Source organism: Triticum urartu, chromosome 2 (genome assembly GCF_003073215.2).
Source record: "Triticum urartu cultivar G1812 chromosome 2, Tu2.1, whole genome shotgun sequence".
NCBI classification, from domain to species: domain Eukaryota; kingdom Viridiplantae; phylum Streptophyta; class Magnoliopsida; order Poales; family Poaceae; genus Triticum; species Triticum urartu.
In genome coordinates, this window is record NC_053023.1 from 101,635,213 (window position 1) to 101,650,766 (window position 15,554).

At 49.1% G+C, this 15,554-nt stretch overlaps 1 non-coding gene and 1 pseudogene across 1 annotated transcript; both read left to right on the forward strand.

Moving 5' to 3' along the window:
• The first annotated feature begins 10,911 nt into the window (after nt 1–10,911).
• TRNAL-CAG lies at nt 10,912–10,992 on the forward strand. Its single transcript has one exon. It is a non-coding gene; the product is annotated as a tRNA-Leu (tRNA).
• A 2,260-nt stretch (nt 10,993–13,252) lies between these two features.
• Nucleotides 13,253–14,980, forward strand: LOC125535278 (annotated as a pseudogene).
• The last annotated feature ends 574 nt before the right edge of the window (nt 14,981–15,554 follow it).

The following is a 15,554-nucleotide window of genomic DNA, read 5'->3' on the forward strand; positions in this document are numbered from 1 at the left end:
GATACGCCAAGCCCAGCTTCTTGATGCTATGGTGAAAAAGGTGAAGATTGGGATTGCCAAGAGTCAGTCCAAGTACAAGTGCTACCGCCTTGACGACAAGGATACTTTCTTCTTCGAGGATCGTATTGTTGTACCCAAAGGTGACCTCCGTAAAGTGATCATGAACGAGGCTCACAATTCTCTCCTCTCCATCCACCCTGGGAGCACGAAGATGTATCAGGACCTCAAGCAAGCTTATTGGTGGACTCGAATGAAGCGTGAGATCGCTCAATTCGTGAATGAATGTGATGTCTGCAGAAGAGTGAAGGCAAAACACCAAAGGTCAGCTGGTCTCCTCCAACCTCTTGCCATTCTAGAATGGAAGTTTGACCACATTGAAATGGACTTCGTGACTGGGTTTCCAAAGTCCAAGCGTGGCAATGATGCTATATTCGTTGTCATTGACAAACTCACCAAAGTGGCTCATTTTCTGCCTATCAAAGAGTCGATCACTACAGCTCAATTGGCGGAACTCTATACCTCTCGTATTGTCTCTTTGCACGGTATTCCTCAAGTGATCTCTTCAGACCGTGGCAGCATCTTTACCTCGAAGTTTTGAGATTCGTTGCAGAAGGCCATGGGCACGAACATCCGCTTCAGCACAGCTTTCCATCCTCAAACTAGCGGTCAAGTCGAGCGTGTCAACCAGATTCTTGAAGATATGCTCAGGGCTTGTGTGATCTCCTTCGGCATGAAGTGGGAGGATTGTCTTCCTTATGCTGAATTCTCCTACAACAACAGTTTTCAAGAAAGTTCGGGCAAGGCCCCATTTGAAATTCTGTATGGCAGGAAGTGCCGTACCCCTCTCAACTGGTCTGAAACCGGTGAACGTCAGCTTTTGGGTAATGACTTAATCACAGAGGCAGAAGAAATGTGCAAAGTTATTCGTGATAACCTTAAAGCAGCCCAATCCCGTCAGAAGAGCTACTATGATAGTAAGCACCGTGATTTGGCTTTTGAGATCGGAGATCATGTTTACCTCCGCGTCTCTCCTATGAAAGGTACTCGTCGCTTCGGTATCAAAGGGAAGCTTGCCCCTAGATACGTGGGACCTTTCAAGATTGTCAGCAAGAGAGGTGACCTCGCCTATCAACTCGAGCTTCCTTCAAACTTTGCAAATGTTCATGACGTGTTCCATGTCTCTCAGCTTCGAAAGTGCTTCAAGACTCCTGACTGCACCGTCAACTTCGAGGACATTGAGCTCCAAGAAGATCTCTCTTATCGTGAGCACCCAGTTGCTATTCTTGAAGAGACCGAACGCAAGACTCGCAACAAGTCAATCAAATTTCTCAAAGTCAAGTGGTCACACCATTCCGACCGTGAAGCTACCTGGGAACGCAGGGATCACCTCCGTTCTGAGTACCCGGCGTTCTTTCAGTCCTAGATCTCGGGACGAGATCCTTTCGTAGTGGTGGAGTGTTGTAACACCCCGGATATAACTTTCCCTATTCGTACTCCAACTCTTGCCGTTTCCGGCGTTAAGTTATATTTATTTTCTCGGGTTCGGGTTTTTGTCTCCGTGTGTTGTTGTCATTGTCATGCATCTCATATCATGTCATCATGTGCATTGCATCTGCATACGTGTTCGTCTCATGCATTCGAGCATTTTCCCCGTTGTCCGTTTTGCATTCCGACGCTTCGTTCTCCTCCGGTGGTCATTTCTAGCTTTCTTTCGTGTGTGGGGATTAAAAATTTCCGGATTGGACCGAGACTTGCCAAGTGGCCTTGGTTTACTACCGGTAGACCGCCTGTCAAGTTTCGTATCATTTGGACTTCGTTTGATACTCCAATGGTTAACCGAGGGACCAAAAAGGCCTCGTGTGTGTTGCACCCCAACACCCCTCCAATTTGGCCCAAAACCCACCTAACTCTGCTCCATCATCTAGAGCGTTCGATCACGACCGCGTGGCCGAAAACCGCACCTCATTTGGACTCTCCTAGCTCCCCCTATGCCTATATATACACCCCCCATTCCAAATTCGCGGATCCTCTCCCCTCTAACCCTAAAACAAATCTCCTCGCCGCCGCCGGACATATCCGCCGCCTAACCGGACACGTGGGGGCGTGCCCACTTCGCCGCGCCGCCGCCCGCGCGGGTCCGCCAGGCCCAAGGCCGGCCCCTGCGAGCCCGCGAGCCGAGCCGCCCCGCGCCGCCTCCCTCCTCGGCTCCGGCGCCGCCTCCGCCTCGGCGCCGCCGCACCTTCGCCGCTCCGGCCGCCGAGCCGCCATCGCCGCCCCGCCGCAGTTCCTCGCCGGCCCCGCCGCCTCCGGCCGCCGCACCGGCCTCGACCGCGCCGCCCGCCGTGCGCCGCCGCCCGCCGCCGCCCGGGCCGGATCCGGCGTAGATCCGGCCGGCCCCTTGCTCCCCCGGCCACTCCGGCGAGCTCCAGCCCCGCCGGTGAACAGTGCGCGCCGCCACCTCGATCTGCGTGCCGGGTGAAACCCTAGATCCGGTGGTAAAATTTCGTCTAAGTCCCTGATATTTTCAGTTCATATGCCCATGTTCGCGGCTCCGTAACTTTGCATCCGTAGCTTCGATTCATGCATATAGCATATCAAAATGTTCATCTTAGAGAGTACATCGTATCTTCCATTGCATCATTTTCATTTGAGTTCATCCTGATGCCTGAAATGCTGTTAGAAGAGGGCTACTTGAGTTAATTGTCAGATCTGCTACTCCGTTTAGCACTTTTGTCATTTTTGCCATGATTATTGTGTGCATGATATGCCCATGAGTTCTACATGTGTTTTTTAAGGGTTTTGTCATCTTTCCAGAGGTGCAACCCATGTATTTTTAGGATGTGTGTGGTGACTTGTGCAAGCTTGCAAAGTGGTGCACTTGCTAATTCTGTTTTCAGGGAATTAGTGATTTCACTAAGTCCTGGGGCTGTTTATCTCATCATGCCATATGTTCTTGTTGTTTCCTAGTGATCCGTGCCCCTTTTGAGGATGATCAGTAAGGGAGTTTTTTTTAATATTGTAGTGCTCTATCCATCCATGTCTTTGTTTGCAATTATGGATCACCCTAACTTGAGTCAATCGAGCTCTACTTTTGCTACTTTGTGAATCTGGGCAGATTGTCAACTTATTTGCAATTTTGCCGGTGATGTTGTAGTTGATCCGTGCATGCTATGCTATTGTTCTTGACATGTATAACTTGCATTTTGTGCCTTCTTTATGGGTGTATGCTTGTCTTGCCATGACTTGCACCGTAGTGAGTGCATCGAGCTCGTAAACATGCCTACTTGAGTTATATTTCAGCATGTGCCAGTTTTCACTAAGTATGAAAACTGATTATGTTTTTGCTATGTTCACGTGCTTGCAATTGTATTTTCCGATCCTTTTTTGCTCAAGGTCACTAAGGGACTTTTGTTAAGCTCTTTGATTAGCTCCATGCCATGCTTTACTTTGCCTTGTTCAGATCCTGTAGCATGTAGTTTTGTTGCTCTGAAGAGGGCTACCTGATCTGAAATTCCAGACAAGTGTTAATTTCACTAAGTCTGAGATTTGTTTGTCATTTGCATTTTTGCCATGCTTGTTTGAACCCGTTAATGGAGAATTAGCCGTAGCTCAGTGCTAGACTTTTGTTAAGCATCTTGTGTGCATCCTTTCCATGTATTTTGTTGTCATGTTTGGTTGATGTAGCATGTTCATTTCATTGCATTTAGATGCCTACTTGCTGTAAATCGCAGACCGGTGTCATTTTTGAATCGCTTGCCATTTCCAAACCGTAACTCCGATGCCGGCTTTCCTTATATCGTTTTCAAGCGATTTCATTTCATATTTCCATTGGCACACTTGGTTTTCCAAGTTGAGGCCAGGTTCATGCATTTCCTGCCATATCTTGCATTTTGCATCCCGCATCGCATCCCGCATAGCATATCATCATTTCATCATATTGCTTGGTCTTGCACGTGGTTGATTGTATCCTTGTTGCTTGTTTGTCTTGTTTGGGTAGAGCTGGGAGACGATTTCGCTAACAAGGAGCCCGTTGAGTTTGCTTTCGAGGATCCAGTCAACTCTGACAACTGTGCAGGCAAGATGATCTTACCCTCGAAATCACTACTATCTTTGCTATGCTAGTTTGCTCGCTTTTTGCTATGCCATTGCTACGATGCCTACCACTCTCTTGCAAGCCTCCCAAATTGCCATGTCAAACCTCTAACCCACCTTGTCTTAGCAAACCGTTGATTGGCTATGTTACCGCTTCGTTCAGCCCCTCTTATAGCGTTGCTAGTTGCAGGTGAAGATTGGAGCCCGTTCCTTGTTGGAACATCTTTTATTTAGTTGTTGGGATATCATTATATGGCCATGTTATATTAATGCATCTATATACTTGGTAAAGGGTGGAAGGCTCGGCCTCTCTCCTAGTGTTTTGTTCCACTCTTGCCGCCCTAGTTTTCGTCATATCGGTGTTATGTTCCCGGATTTTGCGTTCCTTACGCGGTTGGGTTATAATGGGAACCCCTTGATATTTCGCCTTGATTAAAGCTTTTCCAGCAATGCCCAACATTGGTTTTACCATTCGCCACCTAGCCTTTTCTTTCCCTTGGGTTCTGCAGACTCAAGGGTCATCTTATTTTACCCCCCCCTGGCCAGTGCTCCTCTGAGTGTTGGTCCAACCGAGCGATGTCCGGGGCTACCAGGGGCAACTCTGGGCTGGCCTACCCGACGTCTGGCTCATCTGAGTGTGCCTTGAGAAAGAGATATGTGCAGCTCCTATCGGGATTTGTCGGCACATTCGGGCGGTGTTGCTGGTCTTGTTTTAACCTGTCGAAGCGTCTTGAATTACCGAGATACCGAGTCTGATCGGAACGTCTTGGGAGGAGGTCTATTCCTTCGTTGACCGTGAGAGCTTGTCATGGGCTAAGTTGGGACTCCCCTGCAGGGATTTGAATTTTTCGAAAGCCATGCCCGCGGTTATGGGCAGATGGGAATTTGTTAATGTCCGGTTGTAGATAACTTGAACCTTAACTTAATTAAAATGAATCAACTGAGTGTGTTGCCGTGACGGCCTCTTCTTGACGGAGTCCGGGAAGTGGACACGGTGTTGGAGTAATGTTTGCGCAGGTTTCTCTCTAGTTTCTCGCTCGTGCTTGGCCTTCTCTTCTCGCTCTCTTTTGCGAATAAGTTAGCCACCATCTTTGCTAGTCGCTTGCTGCAGCTTCACATATTTACCTTGCCTTACCTATAAGCTTAAATAGTCTTGATTGCGAGGGTGCGAGATTGCTGAGTCCCTGTGGCTCACAGATTACTATTACACCAGATGCAGGGCCCGATGTTTCCACTCCAGGAGACGCGTATGAGCTCAAGTGGGAGTTCGACGAAGACTCTCAACGTTACTATGTTTCTTTTCCCGATGATCAGTAGTGGTGCCCAGTTGGGGGTGATCGGGACCGTTGTCGCATGTTGGGTTCTCATTTATTTTGGCGCCATAGTCGGGCCATGAGTGTTTGTATGATGTAATTTATGTACTTGATTGACGTGGCGAGTGTAAGCCAACTATGTTATCTCCCCTTTGTTTATTCATATTACATGGGATGTTGTGAAGATTGCCTAACTTGCGACATATGCCTTCAATGCGATTATGCCTCTAAGTCGTGCCTCGACACGTGGGAGATATAGTCGCATCGAGGGTGTTACACAATCTAGCATAGCAAAGATAGTAGTGATTTCGAGGGTATGATCATCTTGCCTGCAAAGTTGTCAGAGTTGGCTGGATCCTCAAAAGCAAACTCAATGGGCTCCTCGTTAGCGAACTCGTCTCCCGGCTCTACCCAAACAAGACAAACAAGCAAACGGAACACAATCAACCACGTGCAAAGCTCAAACAATATGATGCAAGGATGGTATGCTATGCGGGATGCGATGCGGGATGCATATGCAAGATTTGACAAGGAATGCATGAACCTGGCCTCGACTTGGAAATCCAAGTGTGCCACTGGAAAGATGAGATGAGATCGCTTGAAAACGATATAAAGAACGCCGGAATCGGAGTTACGGTTTGGAAATGGCAAGCAATTCAAATATGACCACGTTCTGCGATTTACAGCAAGTAGCCATCTAAATGCAATGAGATGAACAAGCTACGACACCCAAACATGGCACCAAAATACATGGCAGGGATGCATTCAAGATGCTTAACAAAAGTCTAGCACTGAGCTACGGCCAATTCATCCAATAACAGGTTCAAACAAGCATGGCAAAAATGCATATGGTAAACAGATTTCAGACTAAGTGAAATTAACACTTGTCTGGAATTTCAGATCAGATAGCACTCTTCGGAGCAACAAAACTATATGCTACAGGACCTGAACATGGCAAAGTAAAGCATGGCATGGAGCTACTCAAAGAGCTTAACAAAAGTCCCTTAGTGACCTTGAGCCAAAAGGGATCAGAAAATACAATTGCAAGCATGTGAACATGGCAAAAACATAATCAGTTCTCAGACTTAGTGAAAACTGGAGCATGCTGAAACAGATATCAAGTAGGCATGTTTACGAGCTCGATGTACTCACTACAGAGCAAGTCATGACAAGCTAAGCATACATCCATCAAGAATACACAAAATGCAAGCTAGGCATGGCAAGAACAATAGCATAGCATGCACGGATCAACTACAAGATCACCGGCAAAATCGCTAACAAGTAGACAATCTGCCCAGATTCACGAAATAGCAAAAGTAGAGCTCGATTTACTCGAGTTAGGGTGCTCCATAATTGCAAACAAAGCCATGGATGGATAGAGCATTACAAGATTAACAAAACATCCTTACTGATCATCCTCAAAAGAGGCACGGATCACTAGGAAACAACATGAACATATGGCAACATGAGATAAACCGGTCAAGGACTTAGTGGAAATGCTAAGTCCCTGAAATCAGCATTACCAAGTGCCTCACTTTGCAAACTTGTGCTAGTAACCACACACATCATAAAAATACATGGGTTGCACCTCTGGAAAGATGGAAAAACCCTTAACAAAACATATGTAGAGCTCATGGGCATATCATGCACACAATAATCATGGCAAAAATGACAAATATCTAAATGGAGCAGCAGATCTGACAATTATCTCAAGTAGCCCTCTTCTAACAGCATTTCGGGCATCAAGATGAACTCAAATGAAAATGATGCAATGGAAAGAAATGATGTACTCTCTGAGATGAACATTTTGATATGCTATATGCCCAAAACGGAGCTACGGATGCGGAGATATAGCATGATGAAAATGGACATATGAACTAGGGTTAGGGATAAAAAGTCAACCTGAGATCCAGATCTGGATCCGGGGGTACTGTAGCAGGCACGGTCGCCGAGGATGGCCGGGGCGGCGCTTGCCGGCGACGAAGGGTGGCGAGGAGGCGGAGGCGGCGGGCTCGGACGACGGGGCGGCGTCGGGCAGCGCGCGACGGCGCCGGGGCGGCGGAGGCGAGGTGAGGCGGCGGCGAGGAGGTCCAGCCGGCGGAGCTCGCTCCGGCCGGCAATGGCACGGCGGCGGAGCGGCGAGATCCAGCGGCTGCTGGCGCGGCGGCGCGGCGGAGAAGAAGAGGCGGCGGGGCGGCGCGGATCTGGCCCGCGCGATCGACGGGGAGGGCCGGCCTCGGGCCCTCGCGGGCCGGCGGCGGGAGCGGCGATGTGGGCACGGGCAGCACCACGTGGCGAGCTGCGATTAGTCCGGGCGGGGCGGCGGACGTGTCCGGGCGGGGCGGCGGACGTGTCCGGTCGGCCCGAACGTGTCCGGCGCGGGCGCGAGGTGGGGATCTAGGGTTTTGGAAGAGGGTTCCGCGAATTTAGAGGAGGGGTCTATATATAGGCATAGAGGGAGCTAGGAGAGTCCAAATGAGGTGCGGTTTTCGGCCACGCGATCGTGATCGAACGCTCTAGATGATGGAGAAGGTTTTGGTGGGTTTTGGGCCAAAATGGAGGGGTGTTGGGCTGCAACACACACGAGGCCTTTTCGGTCCCTCGGTTGACCGTTGGAGTATCAAACGAAGTCCAAATGATACGAAACTTGACAGCCGGTCTACCGGTAGTAAACCAAGGCCGCTTGGCAAGTCTCGGTCCAATCCGGAAATGTTCAATCCCCACACACGAAAGAAAAATAGAAATGACCACCGGAAGAGAACGGAGCGCCGGAATGCAAAACGGACAACGGGGAAAATGTTCGAATGCATGAGATGAACACATATGCAAATGCAATGCACATGATGACATGATATGAGATGCATGACAATGACAACAACACACGGAGACAAAAACCCGAATCCGAGAAAATAAAATAACTTAAGGCCGGAAACGGCAAGAGTTGGAGTACATATTGGGTAAGTTACATCCGGGGTGTTACAGGCTTCTCTTGCCGTCATCACTTGATGCATCATCCTCATCATCATCATCATCCAAATTGATTGTTCGCTTTCGTTTGTTGCTCAAATGCAAATCATCCAATCTTCACGCTTCTTCCATTTCTCATCATCCTTCAACACTTCATAGCAATGAGGCAAAGCAAATACCCTTCCTTTCTTGATCTTCCCCTTCTTGGTTTTCCTCTCCTCTTCTTTGAACAAGTTTTGCGCAATGTTGAACTACATGAAAACAAACCAAGTTAGCACCAACAACAAGTAGATGAGCATGTATGATGAATATGTATGAAATGCCACTTACTCTATCGTCATCATTTGTGCCACTTGGGTTCAACTTGTCAACCGCCTTTTGACAGGCCGCCCACCTTTGACAATCCGAGTTGATTGTCGACCACCGGGACCTAAGTGATCGGCCGGAGCGGTCAATTCCACTCACGCTGCGAACATCAAAGTGTTCCTTCATCCGAAGCCAATAAGAATCTCTACTTTGATCACCTCCAACGGATGGATCCCTCGACACTTGCAACCAAGTATTGCATAGTAAGATGTCATCGGCGTTGCTGTAATTGCCCGCTCTTCCTTTCGGTGCGTCGACAATGCCCTCACCCTCCTCGTCCACCTCGAACTCATGGTTTTCGAAATGCATGTCATTGATTTGAGACCAATGCGAATTGTTGGAGCCAACACCCATCGTGGACATGTATGCATCATCATTGAGACTACAATTTTTTTTGCACAATGCAAATAAGCTATCTATATGTGAATGCATTCAAAAAATAACAAAGAAATGAAAAGTTAGATTTTTTTACCTTGGAGGCATTTCGTCGAACATGTTGTGCGCGCCGGCCGCCGGCTCAACGAGTGAGCTCACCGGCGCTTCGGCAGCCGTCGCGCCCGTCGCACGCCCCGCAAGCTTCTTCCTCCTCGCCTTGGAGGTGCCGGAGCCGTCCGCCGCCTTGTTTTTCTTCGCCGATGTCTTGCCCTTCTTTGGCGGCGCCGCATTGGGGAGCTTTGAGGAGGAGGGGGCGGCGGCTCGGGCCGGCGCCGGCGCGGCGCCACCCGCCGCCGAGGTCATCCACGGCGGCATGAAGAGGCCGCGCGCGAGGCCGATGGTCGGAGGAGCTCCGGCGGAGGCAAGGCCAGCGCCACCCGGGCTAGGGTTTGTGGCGGCGGCGGCGGGGGGGGGGGTCGCGGCCATAGGACGGGGTGAGCGGGGTGCCGGCGCGTGCGTCCATGGGTGCGGGTCGCCGGCGCCAGTGCGCGCGGGGCTTTGGAGCGGGAGAAGACAGAGCGAGCGAGTGTGCCCCGCGCGGAAGCGGGCGCCGCAAATACACCGTGCGGGGTACCGCTTCCTGCCGCGCGCCCAACTGCTTATACCGCGCGCGCGGTTATTGCGCGCCCGCAGGAGCCATCCGCCGGATTGCGCGCGCGCTAAAGTGGGTCTATTTACGGCGCGGCGCCTGTTTAGCGCGCCTGTTGGAGATGCTCTAACATATTGGGTGTTTGGAGAAGCATGGTTGGTCACATTCTTACTTGCAATTTTTGGCAATTATTTGTAGATGTGGCTAGGAAGATTGGTATAAGGTGGGAACCTAAGGAGCCAAGGAGGTACCATTGTGCCAATCGCATATGCCATTACGCCTCCCTTCTGAAGTCACTATATATTGCAAATCATGTACTCTTCTTAAGAGAGGTTTCTACTCTCTGAACCTTGCGATCCATCTGGCTCGAGAGTGGCAGAGCTAACCGACAAGGTAAAGGATCACCGCCGGGAATGGAAGACAGGGGTGGTGGTAGTCCAGCAAGAGTGATCTCTGTTAGGTTGATCTGCTCCGTGAGGGCCCAACGGTCCACCGGACCCGAATTTTTTGAGACAACCGGGCCCTTAGATCCATGTCCTGATTGGGGGTGCCAACCCTCTTCTGGTTGGTGGGCCCCTATGACCCGCGCATATATAAACTGAGGTGGGTCCAGGGCACGACCAACGAAGTTCGCCGCTGTCACAACCTCATCGAAATCCCGTACCAATTTAGGGTTAGCGCGGTGCTCACGGGAAGCACACCACCGCCGCCACAACATCACCATTGCTGCTGGTTCAAGCTCGCAAGGCAAGGCAGAAGGTAGGTTTATCAGATGATCTAGCCTACTCCGATTCAAAGGATCTAACAATGGTATCAGGCCATGCTAGGCTAAGATTTTCGGTACAAAGAATTGTAGAGAAAGAAAGACACCTCCCTCCCCTCAAGAACCCTATACAGGGCAAAGTAAATCAGCGGAGAAGGGCCTCGGGCCTCACCGGCAAAGTTGCGCCGCCGCAAGGCCGCGCCAGTTCCTCTCGATCATAAACATCTCTATCTTAATATATACAGATTAATCTGTATGTGGTGAGAATCCTCAAAAAGAGCTCGCTGAAGATTCTTGGAAGAAAAAAAACATATTTGGAATGTCTTCGTTGAAAATGGCAAGTCCAAGCATGTTAATATAAGCTTATAACGACATAGAACCAGTAAGTCAAGATGGCCGAGTTGGTCTAAGGCGCCAGTTTCAGGTACTGGTCCGAAAGGGCGTGGGTTCAAATCCCACTCTTGACAATTTCAGTTTTTAGTTTTTTCTTTTCGTGAACCCTCTCTTCAGTTAAAAATAATACCTCTCTCACACGATTCTTGTTTTCGTGAACTGCCATCGCTTCGTCTGCCATTTGCCTCGGAGGAGTTTCTTCTTGCTTGTTTTATGCGAGGAGTGCAGGTGGCAACCGATTCACTCTTCAGGCAAGGCAAACAATCTCAACTCCTTCAGCTCCCTTGTCCATGGCCGGAGAGTCCAGCCGGCCCTGAACTGTGTCCCGTCTACAGTATACTGAAGTACAAACGCGTCAATGAGCAATTCTCAGAGGCGAAGGAAATGCTATAGTCTCGACATAACGTGCGTTGTACAGCAACATCCATCTGTGGACCTAACTCACCGCCCGAAAAGTAGTCTGAACTTGCTGCAGAAAACCTTCCGTGGTGCCTCGTCAGTGCAGTTTCAGACTTCCGGGTCAGAGCGTCTGTGCAGTACCGTGAAGCCAACAAACTCCAGAAACAGCACGCACTAGAACCTGAGTTCCGGTTCAGAGCATCTGCGCACCGTGATTCAGCGTGCAAGATCGATGGACAAATATCGTGCGTGACATGAGGTCCCAAAGAAAGGCCATGGCATGGCCTCCCGCCTCCCTATTCGTGCTTTTATCTTGGCAAGTTTGAGACGGGAGAAACGCAATTGTTTTTCAGCGACGTACGTACTTATCGGCCACATGTCACATCATTCATGGCCGCAAGAGTGGTCTCATCCACTCATCCAGCTTGGTCGCGTACTTTCTTTTTTGTGCTTTATTCAAACGAAGGCATTCCTCAGACAGTCAGCGAGAAGATTGGTCATGAGAAAGCTTGGGGTTTCATCGATCGAGCCAGCTTTCCGTTACATGCAGTGTGTAGGCACACCTCGCACACAGATGAGCCGGAACATTAGCTGACCGATTTACATGTTGAATTATAGAAAGGGAAAAAACATGAGCTACCTCTCCAATTTCAGCTAAAATAGGAGCCACAACAGATCTCGAGTTGTGGCGAGTATTTCAGAGGTTGACCATCTCTAGGCAGTCCACCTCCATTATCACATGCGTGAATCCTCTAAAATTTGCAAAAAAAAGAACACCATCACGTAGGTCGCTTGATTGACCGAGTTAATGTAACCTTTCTACAAAAGTTTTGATGTGGAGGCTGAGTGATTGTTGGGCATGGTGAATCGTGCCGTAGCACACCCAGCTAGCCTCTCTGAATTTGTGAATGGTGGTCGCTGCGCTAGACCAGTGGGTGTAACAACTCCCCGTCAGCTGCAGCAGCACTGCGAAACCAGAACTTCATATCAATTACGGGGGTGGTGTTAGAACTTGGTGCAAACAGTCATTTTGATGCTAGAAGTTATGGCATACATCAAAGTGGTGTAAAAACTTGACTTTAATGTGCAAATACAGTGCTCATCTCATTTTGCATACGGAACTGGCGTTCACAAGGCGTGTGGGGCCCGCTGTCAGCCACGGGACCCGAAGGAGGCGGTGTGAGACTTTTTTCAGAAACGTCCTCGAAATTTATATTTTTGTTACAAAAAAAATTGTTGGCGACGTGAGAGGGGAGCCAATTTTGCACCTGTATGACCAGTTGATCCTACCTGTCAGGTGTAAGTGCAAATTAAACAAAATGTGCCCATATAGGGCCCTGTTCGGTAGTCACCTGCTCCTAGAATCTGTGGAGCGGGGCAAGTGCAGCTCCACCATTTTTAATTGTAGCTCCACCAACTCTGCTTCCGGAGTTGTGGAGCGGAGTGGTACCGAACAGAGCCTAGGTCTCGAACCCTAGAACTAAGACGTCGTTAACAAGACGGCTGAACCACTCCACCAGTCAACGTTCCATTTCCCATGGTGGATAAAAAATATATCATTTGTTTTTGCGCATCACTCATATCAATTTAACCACGAAGCATGTGGAATTTAAATGGGTTGCAGATAATACAGCCCATTTTACACCAGTTCAATTTTTTCGTTTATTGTCGAAAGTATGTAAATTAGAATCTCAGTACCAAAATAAAGTTTGAATATTTGTGTGCATGAATATTGTACCTACAAATGAAATAAATTATTTGTAAAAAAATCATGTATTATTTAGAAAAGAATCATATATTTAAAATAATATTTCTGAGTTACAAAAAGATTGTATGATCTAAAATAAAAATTAATATTTTTTAGAATTACAATTAGAAATATAGTTATCAAACATTTCAATTATTCGCATGTTTGTATAGATCAAGGTCGTGCCAATGTGCGTGACCCTGCACTGGCACGGCCTCCGGCAGCTACGCAACGGGTGGGTGGACGGGCCCGAGTTCGTGACGCAAGAGTGCTCCATCCGCCCCGGCCCGGTTCACCATCCAGACCAGGAGCTCCTGGCTCCGCGCCACCGTGCATGGCGCGCTCATCATCCACCCAGGCCCCACACCGAGTTCCCCGTTATCCTCGGTATGGCCAGCCATGCTGGTGCTAGCCTCTCTTCTATATTTGCGGCCATTGCAGTGCTGTTCTCCTCTCTTATGCGAGAGTATATACTACTTTTTTTCTCTGAAAATACTTGTCATCAAAATAAATAGAAAGGGATGTATTTAGACTCCGGATGGAGGAAGTAGTATGTGTTTGTCCAGCGGAGTGGTGGAGGAGGGACCCCATCGCCTTGCTCCGGCAGTCCATGATCACCCAACGTCTCCGATGCCCTCCTCATCAACGGCCAGCCAAGGTGAGCGTCGATTGATTTGCACTAGTAAAGTTGTGAACAAGAGCGGCGTGCCGATACATCTTGGAAGCTTTTTTTTTTCTTGAAAAAAAATGAATGATTCAACAAGCACTAGTACACAAATTCCAGATTTAGTTAAACCGACCAAAGCAACTTTTGGTTTGGAAAGAAGCTATCCATGCATCTATCAAGCACAGGTCCCTTCTTACGGTACGCGTACGGCATGCATATAAATCCTTGGTTGCTTTTTACGTATATTCTGCCATGCAAACTGATAAACCAAAGAGACAATCTTCAGATTTGTATTACTCCTATTAAACAAAAAAAATGTGCAGAAGAAACATTCTAACCAATTTCAGCATGCGTGTGATGTCACCCACTTTGACTAGCAAATAGTACAAATTACTCCATGATGCATGTTTTCTCCACTAGCCTCACCAACTATACTAATGCAGAGACGAGCATCATCCCGGTGGTCGCCGGCGAGACGAGCCTTCTGCGCATGCATCATCAACGCGGCCATGAATAACCGAGCTCTTCGTGAGCCTCGCCGGGCACAGGATGACCGTGGTAGCCATGTACTCCAAGCCCTTCAAGACCACCGTCGTCCTTCTCGGCCCCGGCCAGACCACTGACGTCCTCGTCACCGCGCACGCCGCCCCGGGGCGGTACTACCTCGCCGCACGCGCCTACGCCTCCGCCCAGGGCGTTCCCTTCGATAAGACCACCGCCACCGCCATCTTCCAGTACAAGAACGCCCCCCACCACCGGTGCAACAGCTTCAATGGCCCAGTGGGCCGGTCATCTACTAGGTCCTCCGGCCACCTCGGTCGCCCCGGCGTTCAACGACACGAACACGGCTACCGCCTTCTCCAACAGCCTCCGGAGCCCGCATCCGGTGAAGGTGCCCGGGCCGGTGACCCGCCGTGGGGTTCGACCTCTTCAACTGCCGCCCCGGCCCCTTCTGCCAGGGCCCCAACAACACCCGGTTCGGCGCCAGCGTGAACAACGTCTCGTTACAGCTCCCCAACACCGTCTCCCTGCTCCAGGGCTGCCAGCCCGAACGAATCGTTCTGTGGGAGGTTCCTTGAAATCTGCCGTTCGGCAGTTATGGGGGTACAAGCCCAAGTCCGATCCTGATTCTGCTCCTCAATTAGACTAACCAACCCGCCGCGGCATCATATATCATCACATATGTATCGGAACCGCCTCTTGGAGTCTGCTCAGCTTCGTCGTCTTGGATTGATTTTCTGACCGCCTGCTCGCGGCGGCGACTTGTTAGTTGATTCGTCGATCGGCTCCCTCTCCGGCCGGCCAGCTCTTTATTTTATATACTAATACTATACAGATCTACTCCAGTAGATAAATCGAATAATAGTAAGATGGCTTCTTCATCATTAGGTACGGCGGCTGCTCGATCTCGATCTCTTGTCGCGCTAATTTTAACACCATCATAAATCATTCGTCAGAATAGGATGGTTTAGTAATTAATTTGCGTTTGTGTTAGTGGATTGCATTGCAGCTCGCGGCGGATCGGCGCCTGCGCAACAAGAAGGAACGACGACGGCGGCGGTCAGCCTTCCAGAGGTATGGTATGATCGATAAATCGCAGTTCAAAGGCAAATTATTATTATTCATCAGAATTACATACACTTATGTCTTGTTCTACGTACGTACTATACATACTAGATGATTTTCCCTGCGCGTTGCTGCGGGATTTTAAAGATTAATTTTGAATATGTTCTATATGCATGAATAAAATGATCTAAATCAAAAGCTATTATTTTTGAAAGTAATTACATGTGAACAAAGAGTATGCATGTACGTTGGACTAT